The sequence below is a fragment of the Crotalus tigris genome, unplaced genomic scaffold, assembly GCF_016545835.1.
Source record: "Crotalus tigris isolate CLP2741 ecotype Arizona unplaced genomic scaffold, ASM1654583v1 scf7180000023627.613776, whole genome shotgun sequence".
Taxonomy (NCBI): Eukaryota; Metazoa; Chordata; class Lepidosauria; order Squamata; family Viperidae; genus Crotalus; species Crotalus tigris.
In genome coordinates, this window is record NW_024100088.1 from 450717 (window position 1) to 472202 (window position 21486).

At 39.8% G+C, this 21486-nt stretch overlaps 1 protein-coding gene and 1 long non-coding RNA gene across 4 annotated transcripts in view; both read right to left on the minus strand.

Annotated features, from left to right (window-relative positions):
* The window catches only part of LOC120297518 (glycoprotein Xg-like), a 93561-nt gene that overhangs the window by 26716 nt on the left and 45359 nt on the right, over positions 1-21486 (minus strand). The window contains exon 7 of one of the 3 annotated variants that reach the window (XR_005553818.1): positions 12525-12586. The exons of the other annotated variants lie outside the window; for them this stretch is intronic. The gene's annotated coding sequence lies outside the window, so the exon portion shown is untranslated. The remainder of the gene's footprint in view (positions 1-12524; positions 12587-21486) is intronic. 3 annotated transcript variants of the gene reach the window in all.
* Positions 12604-14072, minus strand: LOC120297520. Its single transcript, XR_005553822.1, has 5 exons — positions 13648-14072; positions 13501-13540; positions 13327-13413; positions 13127-13237; positions 12604-12995 (listed from the first exon to the last, which is right to left on the minus strand). It is a non-coding gene; the product is annotated as an uncharacterized LOC120297520 (long non-coding RNA).

Sequence of the window (21486 nt, forward strand, 5' to 3'; positions counted from 1 at the left end):
AAGATTTGATGGAAATGGTGATTAATGACTTGGCTGTTATTTTGAATATTGATAAAGAAGAGTTACGTGGGGATGTGGAAAGAATTTATAGAGTTAATTCTTGGATTGCAAAACAGAGGAATTTGCCTAGAGATGTGGTGATATATTTTGCTAAGAAGTCTTTGCGAAATCAGATTCTACAAACTTTTTATAATAAAAGATTTCAGATTGCTGCCCAAGATATTATTATTTTAAAGGAAATTCCACCTAAAATTTTAAGAAGCAGAAAAGATTTTGCTTTTTTAGTAAATGAACTTAAAGCAAGACAAATGCCATTTAGATGGGAGATTCCGATGGGCATTGTTTTGAGCCATGCGGGGACACGTTATAGACTTAATACAGTTGCTAAAGCTAAGGAATTTTATAAAACGGTCCTGGGAGCAGGCTCTCCTTTGCCCATGATGCATAAAGTCTTGAGTGACAAAGAGATGGAACAGAAATCTGAAGGTACAGGGATGATGACTGCTGGACAGGTGGTATGGATGTCTCAACCAGAGGTTAAAGAACAGAGAATGACCCGTGCAGCACATAAACGTAAAGAAAAAGAACAACAGAAAAAAGAAAAAGAAAAAGAAATTGAAGAATCTACTCAGCAAATTGCTTCAGTGCCGGTGGGAGGAGCAAGACCCAAAAGCTCTGCTACATATTCATCAGCAGCAGAATTTGAGCGGATCTTCTCCAGGCTGAAGGCCAAGGGAGATGGCAAAGCTCCTGTCCTGGAATGTTAATGGATTAAACATTCCTCAAAAGAGAAAAAAAATTTACCACTATTTGAAACAACATAACAATGATATTATTTGCTTGCAAGAAACTCATATTACAGCTAAAGATCAAAAATATTTAAATAATCCTCGCTTGGGATCTCATTTTGTATCTCCCGCCCCTGGGAAGAAAGGGGGTGTGGTAATCTATGTTAAACAGAATTTATCTGCTACCTTGTTAGAATCAGATCCTTACGGAAGATATGTTATGCTTGAACTTGGTTTATATGGCAAGAAAATTCTTATTGTGGGGTTGTATGCACCAAACCAGCAACAGGAGCAATTTTATAGGTTACTACATCAGAAAATAACTTTGTTGGACTATAGATCTGTGATTTTAATGGGAGACTGGAATGGTGTCTTAGATATACAAATGGACAAAAAAGGCTCTTCTACCTTTTTTAAACAGGCTAAATTACCTAAAGCCTTTTTTGATATGAAAGAAGATTGGGAATTGAGAGACTATTGGCGTGAACGTAATCAAGAAGAAAAGGATTTTACGTTTTTTTCAGATAGACACCAATCTTTCTCAAGAATTGATTTCTTTTTGATCACAACAGATTTATATAACAGGGTGAAGAATGTAAAAATTTTTCCTAGGACATTGTCCGATCATAGTCCAGTTTGGATGGAACTGTTTGTAGAGAAAGAAGATAGGAGATCCTGGAGGGTGAATGAGAATTTATTTAAACAAGAAAAAAATGTTCATAAATTAAAGGAATGTTTAAAGGAATATTTTACTTTAAATATGAACAAGGGAACATCAATGTCAATGGTCTGGGATGCAAGTAAAGCTTTCATGCGTGGTATTTTGATAAAAATGAATAATTTGCATAGACAGAAACAGACTCAGAAACGGAAAGACTTGGAAGAGGAGATTAAATTAAAAGAGAAACTTTTAATTTTAAATCCCTTAGATGAAAAGGTTAAAGGAGCTTTAAAATTGTTAAAAACACAATTTAACATGCTGATGGCTGATCAAGCTGCAACTAATTTGCTATTTATGAAACAAAATACATTTTGTAATGCTAATAAACCAGGGAGATGGTTGGCTTATCAGTTAAGAAAAAAACAGAAACAGAGGAATATAGATAAAATAAATTATAATGGTAAATTGGTTTATCAGAAAGAATTGATTAAGAAATCTTTTTTAGAATACTATCAAAAATTATATAAGGGTACTAATATTCAAATTACAGATATAAATAATTATTTAGGCAAAGTTAACTTTCCTAAATTAACAGAAGATCAGGAAAAAAAGATTAACGGTTTAATTACTAAGGAAGAAATTGTTACAGCTATTAAACAATTGAAATTGGGCAAAGCGCCGGGTACGGATGGGTTGACATCTATTTATTATAAAGCTTTAGTAGAAGAGATGATTCAACCGTTGTGTGAACTGTTTAATAATTTATTACAGGGGTTAGAGATCCCTCCATCCTGGCGTAATGCATTTATATCATTGATTCCAAAAGATAGTCAAGATCTTACTTTGCCTAAAAATTATAGGCCTATATCTCTTTTAAATGTGGATTATAAAATTTTTGCAAAAATTTTAGCTAACAGGCTTATGGGGATCTTGCAGCAGTTTATACATAGGGATCAATCGGGTTTTATAACTGGAAGGTATATGAAGAATAACGTTAGACAAATTATTAATTTATTAGAGTATTTAGAAAAGAATAACCAAGTCTCTGCAGGCCTGATATTTTTGGATGCTGAAAAAGCCTTTGACCAAGTGAATTGGCAGTTTATGCTGTGTTTAATCAAGGAGATGAATTTTGGACAAAATATATTACAAGTATTATCCAATATATATCAAAAACAGACTGCTCAAATTATTGTAAATGGGGGTTTGTCAGAGGCTTTTGTAATAGAAAAAGGAACAAGACAGGGATGCCCGTTGTCTCCGTTATTGTTTGTTTTAACACTGGAAATTTTGTTGATTAAAATTCGGGAGTCTCAAGAAATAAAAGGAATAGAAATTAATAAAAAAGAATATAAATTAAGAGCCTTTGCAGATGACTTGGTTGTTACTTTGTCTCAACCTGTTTCTTCGGTGGTGAAATTATTACAATTGATTCAACAATATGGACGTGTTTCTGGCTTTAAAATTAATAATAATAAGACCAAAATATTAGCCAAAAACATGACTAATGGTGATAAACAGGCTCTAGTTAACTTAACAGATTTTGAAATTGTTGATAAGGTAAAATATTTGGGGGTTACATTATCTGCTTCTAATGTAAAATTGTATAAAAATAATTATGAAAAGCTGTGGATGGAGGTACAGAAGGATTTAAAAAACTGGAATAATTTACAGTTATCCCTTATGGGCAGAATTGCAGTTATTAAAATGAATGTCCTGCCAAAGTTTATTTTTTTGTTTCAAATGTTACCTATTTTAAAGAATGAACGTAATTTAGATGAATGGCAAAAAGGTATTAATAAATTTGTTTGGGCAGGGAAAAAACCAAGGGTGAAACTTAAAATAATGCAAGATTTTCGTGAGAGAGGTGGACTCAAGGTACCAAATATGAAATTGTATTATGATGCTGTAGTATTGACATTGATTAGCGACTGGGTGAATTTAACAAATACAGAAATACTTCATTTGGAAGGCTGGGACCTACTTTTTGGATGGCATGCCTATTTAATATTTAATAAAAAAGTGGATTGGGTTTTTAAGTCTCATATTATAAGAAACTCTTTGCTAAGAGTGTGGAGAAAGTATTATAAAAGTGACTTCAAAATACCATTATGGGCTATACCTCGGCATGCCATAGAAGGTATAAGGAAAGGGGTAAATATGGACAAGGTCTCTTACGTACAGTTACTAAGATGGGATGGCCAAGACTGGCAGTTAAAATCTTTGGAAGAATTAACACATGAAAACTTAACTTATTCATGGTTCCAATATAGACAAATAGTGGATAGATGGAAGATGGATTGTAAAATGGGCTGGCTTAGAGAAGATGAAATTTTTTTAAAACAAGTAAGAGATCAAAGGCCAACCCATATTAAGAGAGTTTATGGGGTTTTAGTGGAATTAGATTCAGAACTTGAACTAGTTAAAGATTGTATGATTAAATGGGCACAGAATATTGGTGAAACGATTTCAATGGATACTTGGGAACTTATTTGGATAAGAAATGTTAAATTCACACAAGCGCAAAATTTAAGAGAGAATTTTTATAAGATGTTTTATAGATGGCACCTTGACCCAAAGAAAATGTCCATTATGTACCCTAATCTACAGCCGAAATGCTGGAGATGTGGATATTTGGATGCTACCTATTACCATATTTGGTGGACGTGTAAGCATATAAAAGCTTTTTGGATTAAGATATGGTGGAATATTCAAAGAATTTTTAAAAGGAGGGTAAAATTTACTCCGCAATTATTTTTACTAGGTATTGTTATTGACTGTGATGCTAAGGAGGTTATATTGATGTTAAATTTGATTACAGCCGCTAGGTTGTTAATAGGACAATATTGGAAGAAGGAATCTTTGCCTACTTTACAAGAATGGTTTCATAAAGTTTCGTATTTGGCAGAAATGGCAAAGATTTCGGCTTTCTTAAAGGAGCAATCTCAAGAAAAATTTTTTGCGGTATGGGAAAAATGGATAAATTTTATACAACAAAATCTGGATATGGAAAAATATTATTTAGCCTTTTTATAATTTGTAATGATTGTTTTTTCTTTCTTTCTTTCTTCTTTTTCTTTTTTATATATATACATTTTTTACGTATTATTATTCATATATTTTTTTCCCTTTTTTTTTTTTTATATATATATGCTTTATTCTTCGTCTACTTTCTTCTTTCTTCTTTCTCTCTCTCTCTTCTTTTTTTATTTTTTTTTTAGTATATATTATTCATTTTAAAGTTCATGTTATGTATATTATTATTATATATATTATTACTGTGATTTTTATTATTATTATTAATTATTTTATAAGTTGCAAATGTTATTTTTAAAATATTTGTTAAATAATCCTATATTCAGTTCTGGGAAGTCGGGGGGGGTGGTTGGGGAGGGGGGGGTGGATTCTTACTTGTAAAACTTTTGAAAAATTTCAATAAAAAAAAAAAAAAAAAAGAGGGCGGGGGAGACACAGAGAATTTCTAGTCAAATGGACTGGATGGCCAGAGAAGTTCAACAGTTGGGTTAAGGAGACTGAAGTACAACATCTTTGATATGGCAGAGTTTTACATCACCCTTCCCAGCAATGCGTCAGCAGCAATTTTCCCCCAAAACAGAAATTCTAATTTTACTATACAATTAGCAAGATCGTTGGATCTTCCAGGGTCATGGGAAGTAGGGCTAGCAGAGATACAGTATCTTCATAGTTGGCACACATTAACTTCTCCTGAATATTTTGAAATTGCTAATGAGAGAAAGAGATGGCATTTTTCTTTGAGAAGTGGATACTATAGCAGCATCCGACAACTGTTAGAAAATATGAACAAGCTTATATCAAATGCCAAGGATGGCCCTAAGACAACCCTACAGTATGATGCAGTGGGTCGAAAAATTAACCTTAAAGGTGATGAACCGCATACCATTCTAGTTAGCGGAGAACTTGGACATCTGTTAAGTACGTTCCCTGGATTCAACACCTTATATGTTTACACATTGTAGAGCTCCAGATAGTGGGTGACTACTATGTGCCATTACTGCGCTGTGTGCCTGTGCAAGGGCAAGACAACAATTTCATCACAATAACCTATGACCGTCCACATTATGTACCAGTCAGCAAACATCACATTGATACCGTTACTATAAAAATCAAAACCGACCAGGACAAAAACGTGCATTTTTATAATGGGAAGGTGATTGTCAAGCTTCATTTTAGGCCTCGGAAAAGTAAAGGATGGTTGTAATCAAGGAGCACGGGAACCCTCAAGACTACGTGGCTTACTACAGGGCACAAGCCAGTGGAGGCCTTCCAGGCTTCCGAGGAGCCCCCATTATGTACGGGACAGGGTTAGGGGGTCTGTTCCGTGGACTTTTTCGAAAAGCAATGTCTTTTTTGAGGCATGAATTAGAAACCATTAAGCCACATGTGAAATCTGCTGCCAAAAACATTGTCAGAGATGTTGTGGGGAATCTTGTATCCCAAGTTGTTGGAAGGGGGCAGGATGGATCAGGGTTGTTCATAGCCAGGAAGAATTATGCATCGGGCCCGCCTATTCCGTTTAAAAAGAGAAGACTTGTGAAAAAGGCCCGTCATACCAAGAGGAGACGTGCGCAGAAGAGGAAGCTCTGTGACAAGGAAGACATATTCTAATACAATATGTCATTTATTCATTCTGCTTCAGAGAAATGTGTTAAATCAGAACTGGATCTTTTTCAACTGGCGCCTACACAGACCAGTATTGAAAACAGTACCTATGTCGAGATCCCTCCTTTATCAGCGCTAACACCCAACGCTCCCCTGGAATTTTTTATCACGGGGCATGGTGAGCATTACACGGATTTAAACAATACCCTGCTGTATGTGAGTTGCAAGATTGTAAAGGCAGATGGGACGGAGATTGATGATGGGGCAAGGGTGGCCCTGACCAACTACCCTATAGCATCACTGTTTAACCAGCTGGATGTTACTTTGGGAGATCGGCTCATTACACAGAGCCATCATTGCTATTCTTATCGGGCCATGATTGAACTGATTCTGAACTTTGGTAGTGATGCACTGGGTACCCAATTTACAGCTGGGGTTTTTTACAAAGATGACTCAGAACTCATGGAGAGTACTCTACTGACAGCTGCTGGGAACTCCGGTTTCAAAGCGAGAGCAAGACACACGGCCGGTAGTCGTAAATGGGATTTGCTAGGGCCTCTGCATAGCAATCTGTTTTTTCAAGACAGACTGCTGATTAACGGCGTTAATGTGAAAGTCAAACTCACAAGAAGCAGAAATGAATTTTGTGTGATGAAGGATGGCAATGAGAATTATAAAATGCAACTCCTGGTGGCTTCTCTCTTTGTAAAACGTGTAAAAGTAGCCCCGGGAGTGCGCCTTGGCCATGCAGAAGCTTTGCTCACCTCCAATGCCAAATACCCCATTGATAGAGTGGGGATCAAGGTTTACAGCATTCCTGTAGGGAGCCTTGTGTGTAATCAGGAAAATCTATTTTTGGGGCAGCTACCTAAACAATTAGTGATTGGGTTTGTGGACAATGCATCTTTTAGTGGTAATTATAAAAGAAACCCGTTCAATTTTCAACACTGCAATGTCAATTTTTGCGCCCTGTATTGTGATGGCGAGCAGATCCCCGCAAAGCCTCTTCAGCCTGATTATAAACAGTCTTTTTGTGAGAGAGTACATGCAGATGGTGCAAGCACAGGCAAAGGCATGAAAAACAGGCCATTGATAATCAGCCGGGAAGAGTATAGCCGAGAGTATACTTTGTATTGTTTTGACTTGAGTCCTGATCAGGGATGCTCTGAGCACTATTATTTGATCAGGAATGGTAACCTCAGAGCCGAAATTAGATTTGCACAACCCCTCCCCAACACCGTCAACATGATTCTCTATGCAATCTTTGAAAACCTTATTGAAATAAGTCACACAAGGAATGTGCTTTTTGATTATATGTGAGTATGGACACACTGCAGCTCCTCCAATTGTTCTCTGGAAATACTGCCTTTCTAGGGGTCTACCCTTGTGACCTGCTACCCCAGAGACATATCTCCAAAAGACCTTTTGGATTAATTGTAAATACTCACCCTCACACTCTGCCTGGTGAACACTGGCTGGCCCTCTACTTCCCATCTCCTGGATATGGTGAATTTTTTGATTCTTATGGAAGACCGCCGGATAGCCCTGACTTTCCTGGCTCTATAGTGATGTTTTTAGAGCAGGAAGCTGAGAAGTACACATTTCACCAATGTCAACTGCAACACCCCAGTGCTGTGACCTGCGGGCAACACTGTGCATTTTTTCTACTGAACCGGACTAAAGGAATGGACTATGAAAATATTTTAAAGATGTAGTCCAATGCCAATATTAAAAATGATCAAGCTGTTTGTAAAAACTATAAAGGTGGGAAGGGGGCTTGGAACCTGTAACCGTCACCAATGCATGCAGACATACATGCCTTATTGTAAAATAAAGAAAAAGACTTAAACGTTTTTACTTGTTTCACTGTGTTTTTATTCATTTTACAAATTGAGCCAGTCACCAAACTTGAACCTACTTCTAGGATTTAATGTCCAAGGGCTAGAGAGGATACCGGTAATCAGAGGCTTCTGAGTCCCAAAAGGGTGTGTCATAACAGAGACGGGGTTAGTAGCAGTTTCATCCTTAACAACCAGAGAATCTTTCAACTTTTCTATTTGCTCTTTAACAGTTGTAGATCCCAGCACAGAGGTTGGAACATTCACCTCAGCCATAGCATTCATAAAGTCATCCCAGCCTTTAGGTTTCCGCTTCTCAGTAGGAGCTCAGTGTTGTGAGGCTCCTTTTACCAAGTCTAAAATATTAGTACCAGGAATAGGGACCCCTTTGTATAAAAAGGTACCACGATCATCCCAGGTTGAGACGTCCTGATGCTGTTTCATTTTGTTCAGCAAAAGTTCTGCATTTTTCCTGTAACGGGTGCTCACACCCCTTAGGATCTCATCCATCTCTGTGTCCTGCGGAAATGACTGTGGCGGCTGTTCTGGTAAAGTTGGAAGTGGTCGAGGCACTTCCGGTGGATAAATGAGATTCAGTCTGTCCTTTTCAGATTCATTTTGCCTGGTCAGTCTTAGATACCTCTGTAGTACAGAATTGTAGAGCTTAATCTTGTCATCCTCAGACAAATCAGCTCTCTGAAGAATGGTACGCATCTCATGATCCAACCGGTTAGTGGGTATAGCCCCCATAGTAGGTGGCCTACCCTGTAGTTGCTCCATTTGATGACGCAACACCAGGTACATTTTCTCGGCATGATCCATGGTTTATCCAGCTAACAGGCTAGTCAACAGCGGAATAGCTGTCCCTAGTAAGGGCCCGATAAAACCACCCGACTGAAGTATGATCTTCTTCTTCTTTTTGAGTGAGACCTTTCTATCACTCAACTTTTTAATGACACCTTTCTTTCTCTTTAGAGACCGGAATTGTGAAGGTTTCAGAGGAAGGTTTCATTTTAGGGTGTTCAGAGCTATTTCTGCTATTGCCCCCACCAGGTCATTGTTAGCATTGCATAAGATGGCTTTTCTCTGTCTTGGTCCGGCCTTTACTAAGATTTTTAAAAAAAACCCAATTTCTACGTACCCTCTCTGACATCTTAAATGAACTAATGCTAGGGTAACTGAGCTACTGCTATTTACACTTCTTTTTCATTGTGTAAACAGTAGGCCAATCAGGCAGGAAGAGGCCTGTTCTCAACCTGTAGGATTCTGGAGTGGTGGCTGCCAAATCTACCAAAAGGTAGCCATGTGGTTTGCGAGTGGCATCTTGGAATACTTCTAAAAAATACTTTGTGTTAGTGGGATACATCTGCCTGGCCAGTGTGACAATTTGCATTTGATCATGGGGGCTGCTAAACAAAACCAAATATTTGAAATTCAGAGCTATTGTTCTCATTTTCTTACCTTGAAAGAACAGGTTTTGTAGTATGAGAATAATGCTCAGGTTTCTGTGATGGACGTACTGTATAAAAGCCTTCTCTATTTGATCGCTGTCACCGGCCGATGCCATGAGATCATCTATCACAGCTAGAGTGATTTGATTTGGCAGAAACAAATCATCATCTTCAAAAGAAGACGGAAGCCCCTCCATAAACTTAATATAAGGGATTTTATTAAACAGTTCTTTGTACAGAGGTTGCCAACAACTATAAAACCATAGAATATTTTGAGGCATTTGAGACAACACAACATCACCATGTTCTAACATTTGTTTGATAAAAAAATATTTGCCAGAATTGGATGGCCCGCTTATAATACAGGAGAAAGGGTGTACAAATTGTGCAATGTTTTCCGCCATCCTTAATAACTGTAAGGCATCTTACAGTAATCCTCACTCTTTAATAACCTTTTATTATACACTACTTTTAGAGTTTTTCGGAGGACCTGCATTTCTAGGGTCCAATGTTTCTTAACCCTAACAATCCCCAACTGTTCTACCTTGATCTCCTTTTTTCTCTCTTCACCAGACACACAATAATCATCTACCAAATCTTTCAAGCTGTCAAAATTAACCTTGTTGCTATTACCACAGTTTAGCGTGATTCCCTTCTCTTTTAGCACCATTTCACCGTTGGACAAAGCATAAGCATACGTTTTGAGACCAGCACAACAAACTCTGTTATCATAGTGTTTGGTGGAATCTCACTTGTCAGCTGTCCTAAATAATCACCCAAAGGAAGTGTCCACGCCCCCTCTCTACTTACAAAAATGACTGAATCAGTGTCATGGTACAGGCACCTATTACCCAGCCCATCCAGTAGCCTATATAATTCCAGCCGGGCATAAGCAGTAATAAAGCTGGTGATAAATACATTAGTGCATGTGGATTTGGTGGGGTGGTTCTTGGCTGTTTTCCATGTCACAACGGCTGTCTCTTTATCCACAAACTCACATGAAGAAACATCATAATAGGGCACAAAAAGGTATTTGAATAAATCCTCAGGTTTTATCATCACGGATGTGGTTAGGTGATTGGTGCTCTGACCAAACTTGCTTCACAGCGAATTTAAAAACAGCTTGGCAATCTGTCTTTTAGCAGGATTTACTTCAATGTGGTCACGTCGTAAGTGGACACCTTCCATCTTTTCATAATCCTGAATATATTGCTCTTCATCCTGTTCTCTTTTGCACCAGTCAGGGTAACCACTGGCCTTCTGTTTCTGTCTGAGATGCGTGTTCATATAACCTGAAAATAGCTCATTTGATGTTCTTTCAAAATGCCAGATCTCATAGATTTCAACAATTCTGTAACCTTTTTCTAAAGCTACATTCAATTCAATGGTACACCATGTCCCTGTCAGAGCTCTTTCCTCATCACTGTTTTTACAAGGGGTGGTTTGCAGTTTTTCTGTGCAGGTTGCACACAAACTAAACATTAATTTGCCCCCTGATTTGTGGGATAGGATTGGGAAATAGAGATTCCTTGGTGGGTACACTTTGACTTTGGCCAACCCAAAATATTGCTTTATGTCCCCAAAGTTTTGGTAGATGATTTGCGGATGGCCAATTGGGTACTCCTTGGTCTTATTCACAAACGGGTACAAACTGGTGAAATCATAGTATAAGATTTTTTCACTGGGTTTTGGTTTGTAGTACAGGCATGTAGCATTTGTTCTACCACCAAAAAAAAGCATCTCAAGGATTCAAAGGAGTTGGGAGCTTATTCTTAACTAGAAACTGCTTCAAAGAGGTGTCATCCTCCACCATGGCCCTCCATTCGTGTTCCCAGATGCAGCACACAGCATAACCCTGGTCCCTGAGGTACTCTTTTTAATCTTAGTATGGTTGTGCAGGCCTCCATATGTTGAATCAAGTAATTTGTCCTTTGCTGCCTTGAAACCCCATAGCTTTGGGTAATTTGCTTAATTTAAGGGGCAAAAATGAGAGGCTATCAATAAACCGGATCTTATAATCTGGCAGGGTGATACACAAAAGTTTCCCCCCCGACTTATAAGCTGAACCCTAACCTTTTCACGGATCAACTGCTTCAGTACTAGGTACCCGTCATAACCTTTGGAGTTGTGAGCGATAAAAGTACATCCTTTAAACTTATGATTTATAAAATTCTTTACAAACTGCTCCAGGCATCTAACACCATAACAATCCCACCTCACAACATCTTTATCATCCTCATCCTTCAACATATCCTGGCACAGGCATAATTAGGTATATGGATGCCTGTCTCTTGACAGCATTCAAAATCATAAATGATGTATCTTTCGCAAATTCATGGCTGGTCCAACGAATTTAGAAAGCATAAGTGCCCTTCCAAGCTTTCAGCCTTCTCAGAGCACTGTCCACACTTGGTTTCCTTGCACTTTTTGTGGGGGCTAAAGACGTAAACCCCACACGTTTCACAATATTCTTTATTCTTATAGTCAACTTTTCCCTCCATAGCAAGCTGTGTGTGTCTTTCAAGACACACCTTAGACTGGCAAAGCTCTTTGCACCTACAGCAGCGTGCCTTCTCCTCCACCACCTGCTGGCATTCTTGGTTGAGGCAGGCTCTGCAGATATATTCACAGCCATGACTAAATTTGTGGTGGTAGGGTGTGTGGCAGAATTTACAGAAATAGCATTCACCTAGGAAGCCCTTGATATTTTTGATGCCATAATAATGCTTGTCGTGTAACAATATAAACACTATTTTTTCTTGCTGGGGGCTACCTGTGACAAAAAAGCGCCAACCATCCTGCATATAAAACAAGATCTTTATAGTGACCCTTAAAGTTTCTTCAAAGAGGTGTATCTGAGAAAAGTCAATTCTGTTTTCTGTGGAAACACCCAGTCTATTGTGAAGTTCCCTGGCCCTGGTAATAATTTCTTGATTTCTAACATCCCCGCCAATCAGCCAGAGCAAACAGCTAGCAAATCACAGAAATTCACCTCCCACATTGAAATATACTAGGTGCTGTCTTTTTTTCTCCAGCACTCTGGTGAGCAGCACCATGTTTAACTTCCTAAGACCTCCCCCCTCCTTGTTCTTCATGACGGTAACCACTAATTGCAAATTACCCCCCCACAATATCTCTGACTTACTTTGCAGCAGATTTTCAATACTGGTCAGAAAATCATCAGCATTTAAATCATTCATATTCCACCTAAGAGAAAAGAGAGGATGATTTAACCCCTCTGCATCCAGCCGGAGTTGAACAAAATCGTTTGGTCCTATGTCCCTAGCAACATTATTCAAAAGAGTCTGTATCACATTATGAATAGCCTCTATAGCATCTACAAAAGACTGGATTCAGTCAAGATTAATAAAGCTATAGCGTTGATAATATTCCACAGCCCTGACATTTCTGATGGGCTTCTCCCATTCCTGTACCATATCCAGATAAACATTGTTCATATTCTGAGAGTTTGCAGAGTTAGGGTCTTGTAGCTGTGGCGTAGAATGACATATCTCCCCTTCTGATTGAGATGCAGGCATGGAATAACATTTATGGCTGTCTGCTGGGGATGCGGGAAGTCCACTTCCATGCATTTTTGCTTTTTTGCAGGCCGGCTCTGGTTAAACAAACAAACAAACAAAAGGCTATCACCAACATTCCTAATAATGTAATACCCCCCCCCCCCTTTTAGTTTCTAAAAAGTAATACTAATGGTTTTGTAGTTGGATAAAATGCTAGATATTATACCTCCTAACAGCATTCGTGTTGTGTAGCTTGTGCATGGCTGGGGTGGGCTCTTGTCATGCTGGGCCCCTTGGGGGTATGTAAACTCCACAAAAGGCTGGTCATCCTCCCATTCTGAAGGAAAAGAAAAACCCCAATGTTCAGAATTGTTGCAGAAATGTTTACCAGAATCTAAAATGTATGAAAATATGAAAGACAAATACCTTCATATGCCCTCAAACATTCTGAGTCTGTCAATTGGTTCTCTATGGCAATAGCAACATCAGCAAATGGCTGGTCAACCTCCCATTCTGAAGGAAAAGAAAAATCCCATAGTCAGAATTGTTGCAGAAATGTTTACCAGAATCTAAATGTGTGAAAGTATGAAAGACAAATACCTTCATAAGCCCTCAAACATTCTGAGTCTGTCAATTCATTCTAGCAAAATAAAACAATCAATCAGTCAAACAAGCAAGCAGACAAGAATATTCTAAAACTCCATTTTGCATCTAAGTGTTTCAAAAATTAGCCATAAAACTACTTACAATAGTGGCTTCATTCTGAAAAGAGTCTTCTTAGCAGATGAAATGGCTCCGGAGGTACAGATATGCCAGAAACCAGCAAATGTGACTAGATCAGTACGGACCCTGCTTTTGTATACGCTGGTGATGTCACAAATTAATCACATCAGAGGAGGTGTGTTTTTCACAACTTTTGCAAAACTGCATTAAAATAGCACGTAATGTTACAAATTAATCACATCAGAGTTGATGAGTTCTTCACAGCTTTGGCAAATCTGGCCAGCCCTGCTTCATCAGGAAAACCCAATTGAATAATACCTCTTGAGCTTTGATTAAATTGTGTTTAACATCTGCCAAAGTTAAACAGGGGTCAGCAAAAGAAAAACATAATACATCTTTCATGTGATTTGTAAAGCCCATTTTATTATAAATTTCATAGCATTAAGAGCTTCTTGTAATTAATTTATGTTACATTTTGGCATATGAATCTCTTCAGAGACAATGGCAATTCGGATTCAATCTTTGACATTAATGACAGTGGTTCACGACTCTTTTCGATATGCTGTATGAATGTCTTGAGCTCATCAAGGGAACCCCAGGTGAAATATAAGTTATTTATATAAATACTGATGATGATCCAGACAACATGAGGCATAGAAAATCTAAAGCATAAGCTGTTAATATGTTCTGTTTCACTGTTCAATGAAACTGTATAACTCAGGTCCTTTTCTTATTCTGCGCCCACGCTTGGGTGGTTTGGGGGTCAAATTTACATCAAACAAACCTCCATCAGAGGCTGCCATCTTCAAAAGACTGCTGGGATTAAATCGCTGTTCAGGCCTGCCCGCACAAATTCCCCTGCCCCTTGCAATAACACGCCCTTGAGCGTTGCGCATGCCCAGATCATGGGGAGCATGACATGTCCGGGCATGTCCCTGCCCTGCACAAACTCCCCTGCCCCTTGCAATGACACGCCCTTGAGCATTGCGCATGACCAGATCACGGGGAGCATGACATGCCCGGGCATGTCCCAAACAAGGCCTAACCCCCCTTTTTTACTAGCAGGCAGACAGAAACACGCATGTCCGGAATCGTGGTCCTGACATGCCTGAACATGTTTTAAAACCCTATTGCAAGGCTGCTTGCCTCTTGTGAGCCTGGTTGGCTGCTTGCATCTTGTGAGCATTTTAATTTCTGTTAATAGTCCTTGTCTTTTGCTATAGGGGGGAAGGGGGCAGAATAAATTTTATTTAGGGTGCAAATGGCAAAATATGTGTCTTTAGATTTTTTACAAAGGTAAAAACCAGCTGTGGGTTTTAAAAGGGGCTGTGGTTTGTTTGTTTTTTCCCTTGCATTCGAGGAAATGCTTTTAAAGCCAACTAGAAATAAATACCTTTTAGAAAAAAATATCCTTTAGGAAAAAAGGGGTTAAATGCAGGCTCTAGCTGCCTTTCAGGGGCTTCTTTTTCCCCAGCTTTTGAGGCACTGATTTTTAAAACTCCACAAAAATTAAAAGCATTGTTAGGCTAGAATGATTAGAAATAAAAAGCCTTTTTTATTTTTTATTTCACAGCTCCCCAAAGTAGGGCTTGTTTCCCAAAAACACAGGCCTCTGCTAATTATTCACTTTACTTAGCTCTTTTTGGTTTTGAATGTCCATAGAATTAGTCTAGGGTTAACCTAATCATGTACCCAGAGGATTGACTGCCAATTTGATGGGATTAGGCCAAAACATCACATCCGGAGGGTGGGGGCTGAGCACGTCACTTCCGTTTAGAGCCATGACCTGTTGACATAATCAGCACGTGGGTTTGTTTACTTTGATGACATCACTGATCAAAAGTGCTGATAAGTTTCATTTAAAAAAGGTATACACTACTTCTACTTACATTACTATTCATAACAGTAGCAAAATTACAGTTATGAAGTAGCAACAAAAATAATTTTATGGTTGGGGGTCACCACAACATGAGGAACTGTATTAAAGGGTCACGGCATTAGGAAGCTTGAGAACCACTGAGGTAGACAGACAGAACTTCCGCCTCAAAGATAGATTAACTACTTTTACCAAAATGGTATATAACAGAACTTGCAAGTCCATATTCTACCTTGTGCTCTTCATATTCTCTAGTGAATCAGGGAGTCATCTGCCTAAGCCAGAGGTCCCCAACCTTTTGAGCACCAGGGACCAGTTCCATAGAGAGAGTTTTTCTGTGGACCAGGATGTCACAGGTTCCGACTAATGAAGCACTTCAAAGAACTTTCAGGCATGTTTCCTGAAGTCTTTATTTGCAGAGCTATAATTTTGCCGATCACCATGATGGACGGGTTGATGCCAGAATCTAATTTCCTGTCGCTGGCATCAACCTTTTCTTGCTAAACCCCTCCCTTGTCTTGCAGTCACAAGTCACATTATCCAATTAGTGTGAAGGTCAAAAGTTTACTTCCTCTTTCTTTCCCGGGCTTTTTCTCCCCCCCCCCACTCTAAGCTGTGTATTAACCCAGTAATTACCAGACAGTTTTGCATATTGTCAAAGCAAGAATATACAGTATTTGCAGCATTGACATCCGCCCCCCCTTACAAGAAGGACAGATCCTGTAGGTAAACAAAAGCATATGTTAAGGGTTATCTTTCGGTTTGCTGGCTGTCACTTTCCCCCCCGGGGAAACTGTTGCAGCTACGGGGCTGGTCTCAGGCAATCTTTCTTTCTCCATAATGAGATCTTCCCCGAAACTTTGCCAGCTCCTCTCAGGCATAGAGGCAGCTGATGGAGTTCGGGACGCAGATCGTTTGAAAAGAGTGTTGGATTCTGGCATGATGTCACAGGTTCCGACTAATGAAGCACTTCAAAGAACTTTCAGGCATGTTTCCTGAAGTCTTTATTTGCAGAGCTACAATTTTGCCGGTCACCATGATGGACGGGTTGATGCCAGAATCTAATTTCCTGTCGCTGGCATCAACCTTTTCTTGCTAAACCCCTCCCTTGTCTTGCAGTCACAAGTCACATTATCCAATTAGTGTGAAGGTCAAAAGTTTACTTCCTCTTTCTTTCCCGGGCTTTTTCTCCCCCCCCACTCTAAGCTGTGTATTAACCCAGTAATTACCAGACAGTTTTGCATATTGTCAAAGCAAGAATATACAGTATTTGCAGCATTGACACAGAGGGTGTGTAGTTTTGTGTGCATCCCACAGAAGGGGCTTTGCTTGTTTGTGCGGACTGTTGCTGACATGCCATGGCCCAGTACTGGTCCACGGAGAGGGGGTTGGGGACCCCTGGCCTAAGGCACTTCTGAATGTTATCTTGTTCCTCAGGACTTAGGCAAGATAATGGTTCTGGCATGTCTCCATTCAGGTCATCTTCATTTTTCTCTATAGGAATACCTTGTTTATTGCAGCTATTAAACAATGGAACAATCTGTCTCAAGTGACTGTAAGTGCTGCATAATTATAGGTTTTCAAAGTTTGAACAGCCATCTGACTGGGATAGTATGAGGATTCCTGCCTTGGCCAAGAAGTTCAACTAGAATACTTTCAGAAGACTTCCAATCAAATTACTATATGGTAACAAAGAGTTTAAATATAACTTTTCTACATTTTCCCCACCTAAAAAAATCATCATAATGTCACAAAATGATTGAAAGATGACATACTTTCACTAATATATACATTCTGGGATTATGTGCATTCAATATTTATCTTCTAATGACCTCTTTGGGTGTTACCATCAAACAATTCAATCTATGTGCCCTGACCTTATGTTTTCCAATATATTTAGATACAACCACACTACAATTATAGGACATTACCTCCACCATTCACTCTTGATTTACATTAGTGAGCCCCCAAGGCAGTATAGCTGGCTTATCATATTAAGAAGTATGGATGTCAGTGCTTTGGATTCAAAGTCAAAAGGCACTTTAAAGAACAGAGGAGAGTGGGTACAAAAGTAACATGTGTTGATAAGATAAGATAAGATAAGATAAGATAAGACAAGACAAGACAAGACAAGGCAAGGCAAGACAAGACAAGACAAGACAAGACAAGATAACCTTTATTGTCATTTTTTTTACTGTGGGCAGAACGGCACACATCAAAAATGAAATTTAGTTGCCTGCTCTCGAAGTAAAACACATACATGACACGCACCTAAACATACTATGTACAACATATGTATAGACCAATACCCCTACATATACATAATCTGTAAGGACCCACCCCACTTTGCATCTTAAGAAGACAGAACTCTTGGAATAATTCTTCCAACAGGAATCCTTTATTAAGAGAAAGTGGTTGCAGGCGTTCTAGACAGGACTTGGGGTCCAAGCTCTCCAATTCAAGGTTTTAAGGGGTTCCCCAGTAGCCCCACCCAATCAACCCCCTCTTTCAGCAACAGTCTCGGGCATTACACTTCCACCCCCTTTTCATTACTGCCTGGCTGGATGGAGACTTCAAAGAAACTACATGAAAGGAAATGGTTCCATTCTTATGGTTAGTTCTTTTGCAATACACACATTCAGTTCCTTTGAAGTATACTGAAGGAAGTGAGGGCCATAAAGCCCCTTTGTTCACCCCCTTCTCTCCCTCTTATGGCAGAATCCAGAGAAGGCAGAATTGGGGTTTTCTATATTTGATAACTAGAGATGAAATATAATTGGATTCTGTCATCCGGCCCCTCAAAAATAAGACAGATCCACCTGAAAGAAAACAAAACAGGTGTAAAAGTTAGTCAGGCTTCTTAGGATACTCTTTGTGAAACTTTTTTAATAGCTTTGGGGCTCTGACATGACGTTTATGGACCGACTCGTTTTGTGAGGCAGGGAGGTGTTTCCAGGCAACTAGGTACTGAGTTGTTCCATGATATCTCCTAGAGTCTAGGATTTCCTTTATTTCGAAGTGTTGTTCGCCCTCTACCATGAGTGGAGGTGGTGATGGGGTAATTTTTGGTCGTAAAGCTGACTGATGCTCTCTTTTCAGCAAGCTGCAATGAAAAATTGGGTGTATTTGCCTGAGATTTTTTGGTAATTCTAATTCTACTGTTACTGGGTTTATGATCCTTTTAATTGGAAAAGGCCCTATATATTTTGGTCCAAGTTTTTTACATGGTTGTAGGGACTTCAGGTATTTTGTAGATAGGTACATCATTTCACCTATAATGAATGGTGTAGGCTCAATCCTTTTTTTATCGGTTTGTGCTTTGTATGCCTGCCTAGCTTCATCTAGTGCTTTTCTAACTATTGGCCAGGTGTTTTGTAGTTTTTCCATCCATTCTTTCAGTGATGGGATCGTTGGTTCGTTTGGGGTTAATTCTGGCATGGGGTTGAAACTTTGACCGGTGGCTATTTAAAAAGGAGTGTAACCTGTGCTGGAGTGGACTGCATTATTGTAGGCAACTTCTTCAAAAGTCCGCCCACTCGGTCTGCCCCATGCAATCTGTAAATGTGCTGGATGAAAAGTTTTGCTAAGGCTTTTGCAGTGGGAATCTTTTGGCAAGGGATAAAGTGCACCTGTTTGGAAAACAAGTCCGTGACCGTCCAGACAACAGTATTCCCATTGCTTTCTGCCAATTCCACTATAAAATCCATGGCTATTTCCCTCCAGGGGGCTGAGGGATTTGCCACTGTTTGTAACAGTCCTGGCGATTTCCCTTGCAACCTCTTTGCAGTGGCACATTTTGGACAACTGGCTATATAACTTTCAATGTCCTTTTTCATGGATGGCCACCAAAATTGCCATTTAATTAAGTGTAAAGTTTTTACAAATCCAAAATGCCCTGCTGATTTTGTGTCATGGCAAAGCTGCATGAAAGTGACTCTTTGGGTTGTTGGTATATATAACTTTTCCCCTACCCAAGGCAACCCGTCTGTCATTGTGCACACATTTTTGTTTTTCTGGAACCATCCATCTGTTTCCAAACTTTTTCTGAATTTAATTCCAGTTTGGCTGTCCAGTTGTGGTTTTAATTTGGCTTGGGTTCTTGTGGTTACTGGTGCTGCCAGTTGTGACTCTGCCATTATTGGTTTAGACTCTGTGGTTCGTGCGCTGTTATATTGAGGCATGCGAGCTTAAATTGGAACTGGTGAAAATGCTGGGACCAGTGGGCTTGTTTGGGATTGAGTTTCCTGGGCGCTTTCAGGGCTTCCAAATTTTTGTGATCAGTCCACACCTGAAAGGGGATTTTGTTGCCTTCCAGGAACTGTCGTCACATGAGTAATGCCCAATGTATCCCATATGCCTCCTTCTCCCATACGGGCCAGCGCTGTTCTGTTTCCATGAGTTTCTTGGATGTATATGCACATGGTTGCAATACTCCATCATCATTTTCTTGTAATAGAACAGCCCCCACTGCCACATCACTTGCATCTGCCTGTATTACGAAGGGCTTGTCCATGTCTGGGTGCCTTAGTACTGGTTTGGCAGAAAAAAGTCTCTTTAGTCTCTCAAACGCTGCTTGGCACTCCATTGTCCATGTTAGTGGCTGGCTAGGTTTTACTGAGGATGCTCCCTTCATTTTTAGTAAGTTAGTGAGGGGCAAGGCTATCTGGGCAAATGAGGGGATGAATTGGCGGTAAAAGTTTGCAAAGCCCAGAAACTTTGTAGTTGCTTTCTTGTGCGGGGTGGTGCCCAATCTAATACTGCTCTGACCTTCTCTGGGTCCATTTCAATGCCCTGGGGGGATATGCGATAACCTAGGTAGTCTATCCTTTCCTGGTGGAATTTGCATTTTGAGAGTTTGGCATATAGGTGGGCGGCTAGCAGTTTCTTTAAAACCGCTCTGACAAGGTTGACATGTTCCTCTTTTGTTTCGGTGAAGATAAGAATGTCGTCCAAGTAAACAAGGACCCCCTTAAACAGGTGCTCCCTTAGAACGTCATTGATTAATTGCATAAAGACTGCAGGGCCCCCTTGTAATCCAAATGGCAAGACTTTGAATTGATAGCACCCCATGGGGCAGTTAAATGCAGTCTTCCATTCGTCCCCTTCCTTAATTCTCACGCGATAGTAAGCTTCCCTTAGGTCTAGTTTAGAAAAATTTTTCCCTTTCGGTAGGTGTGACAGCATGTCTTTCATGAGGGGCAGAGGGTATAGGTTGCTTTCACTGATTGTATTCAGGGGCCTATAATCTACGCATAAACGTAAAGAGCCATCCTTCTTCTCTCTAAAAAGGACCGGGGCAGCCACTTTAGGTTTGGCTGGCTCAATGAAACCTCTCTCTAGGTTTTTTTTTATGGATCTTTCCATTTCCTCCTTCTCCTTTGGGCTCATGGAGTATAATCTGGGCTTCGGGAGTTTTTCCCCAGGCTTGAATTCAATGGTACAGTCTGTGGTTCGGTGGGGGGGGGAGCTCATTCGCCCTCTCCTCACTGAAAACTTCAGCAAGGTCTATGTATTCCTCTGGTATTTCTGTTAGTCTCTTTTCATCTCCTATGGATGCTTTTTCTATTCTTGATTCTGGTAACCTCCCTTGGGGTTTTAAGTCCATAGGGTCCCCCTTCGGGAATTTGATTTCCGTCATCCTCCAATTTACCCAGGGGTTCCATTTTTTTAACCATTCCATCCCTAGGATCATTGGGCATTCCATGCCTGGGGTCACCACAAACGTTATGTCCTCCTCATGTTTGCCCAGGGAGAGGTGTATTGGTAGAGTGGCTAGGGTAGCTGGCACCTCCCCTGCTATGGATCCATCTAACTGGCCAAATGAGATTGGTTGTTCCAGTCTCCTCGATGGGATGCCCAGATTCCCCACTAGTGTTGGGCTAATAAGGCAGCGGGTGCAGCCAGAGTCTATTAAGGCTTTCACCTTCACAGCTTCTGGCATGGGGGGAATTAATATAGTCACTGTCTTGAGGATGGGTGTGATGTGT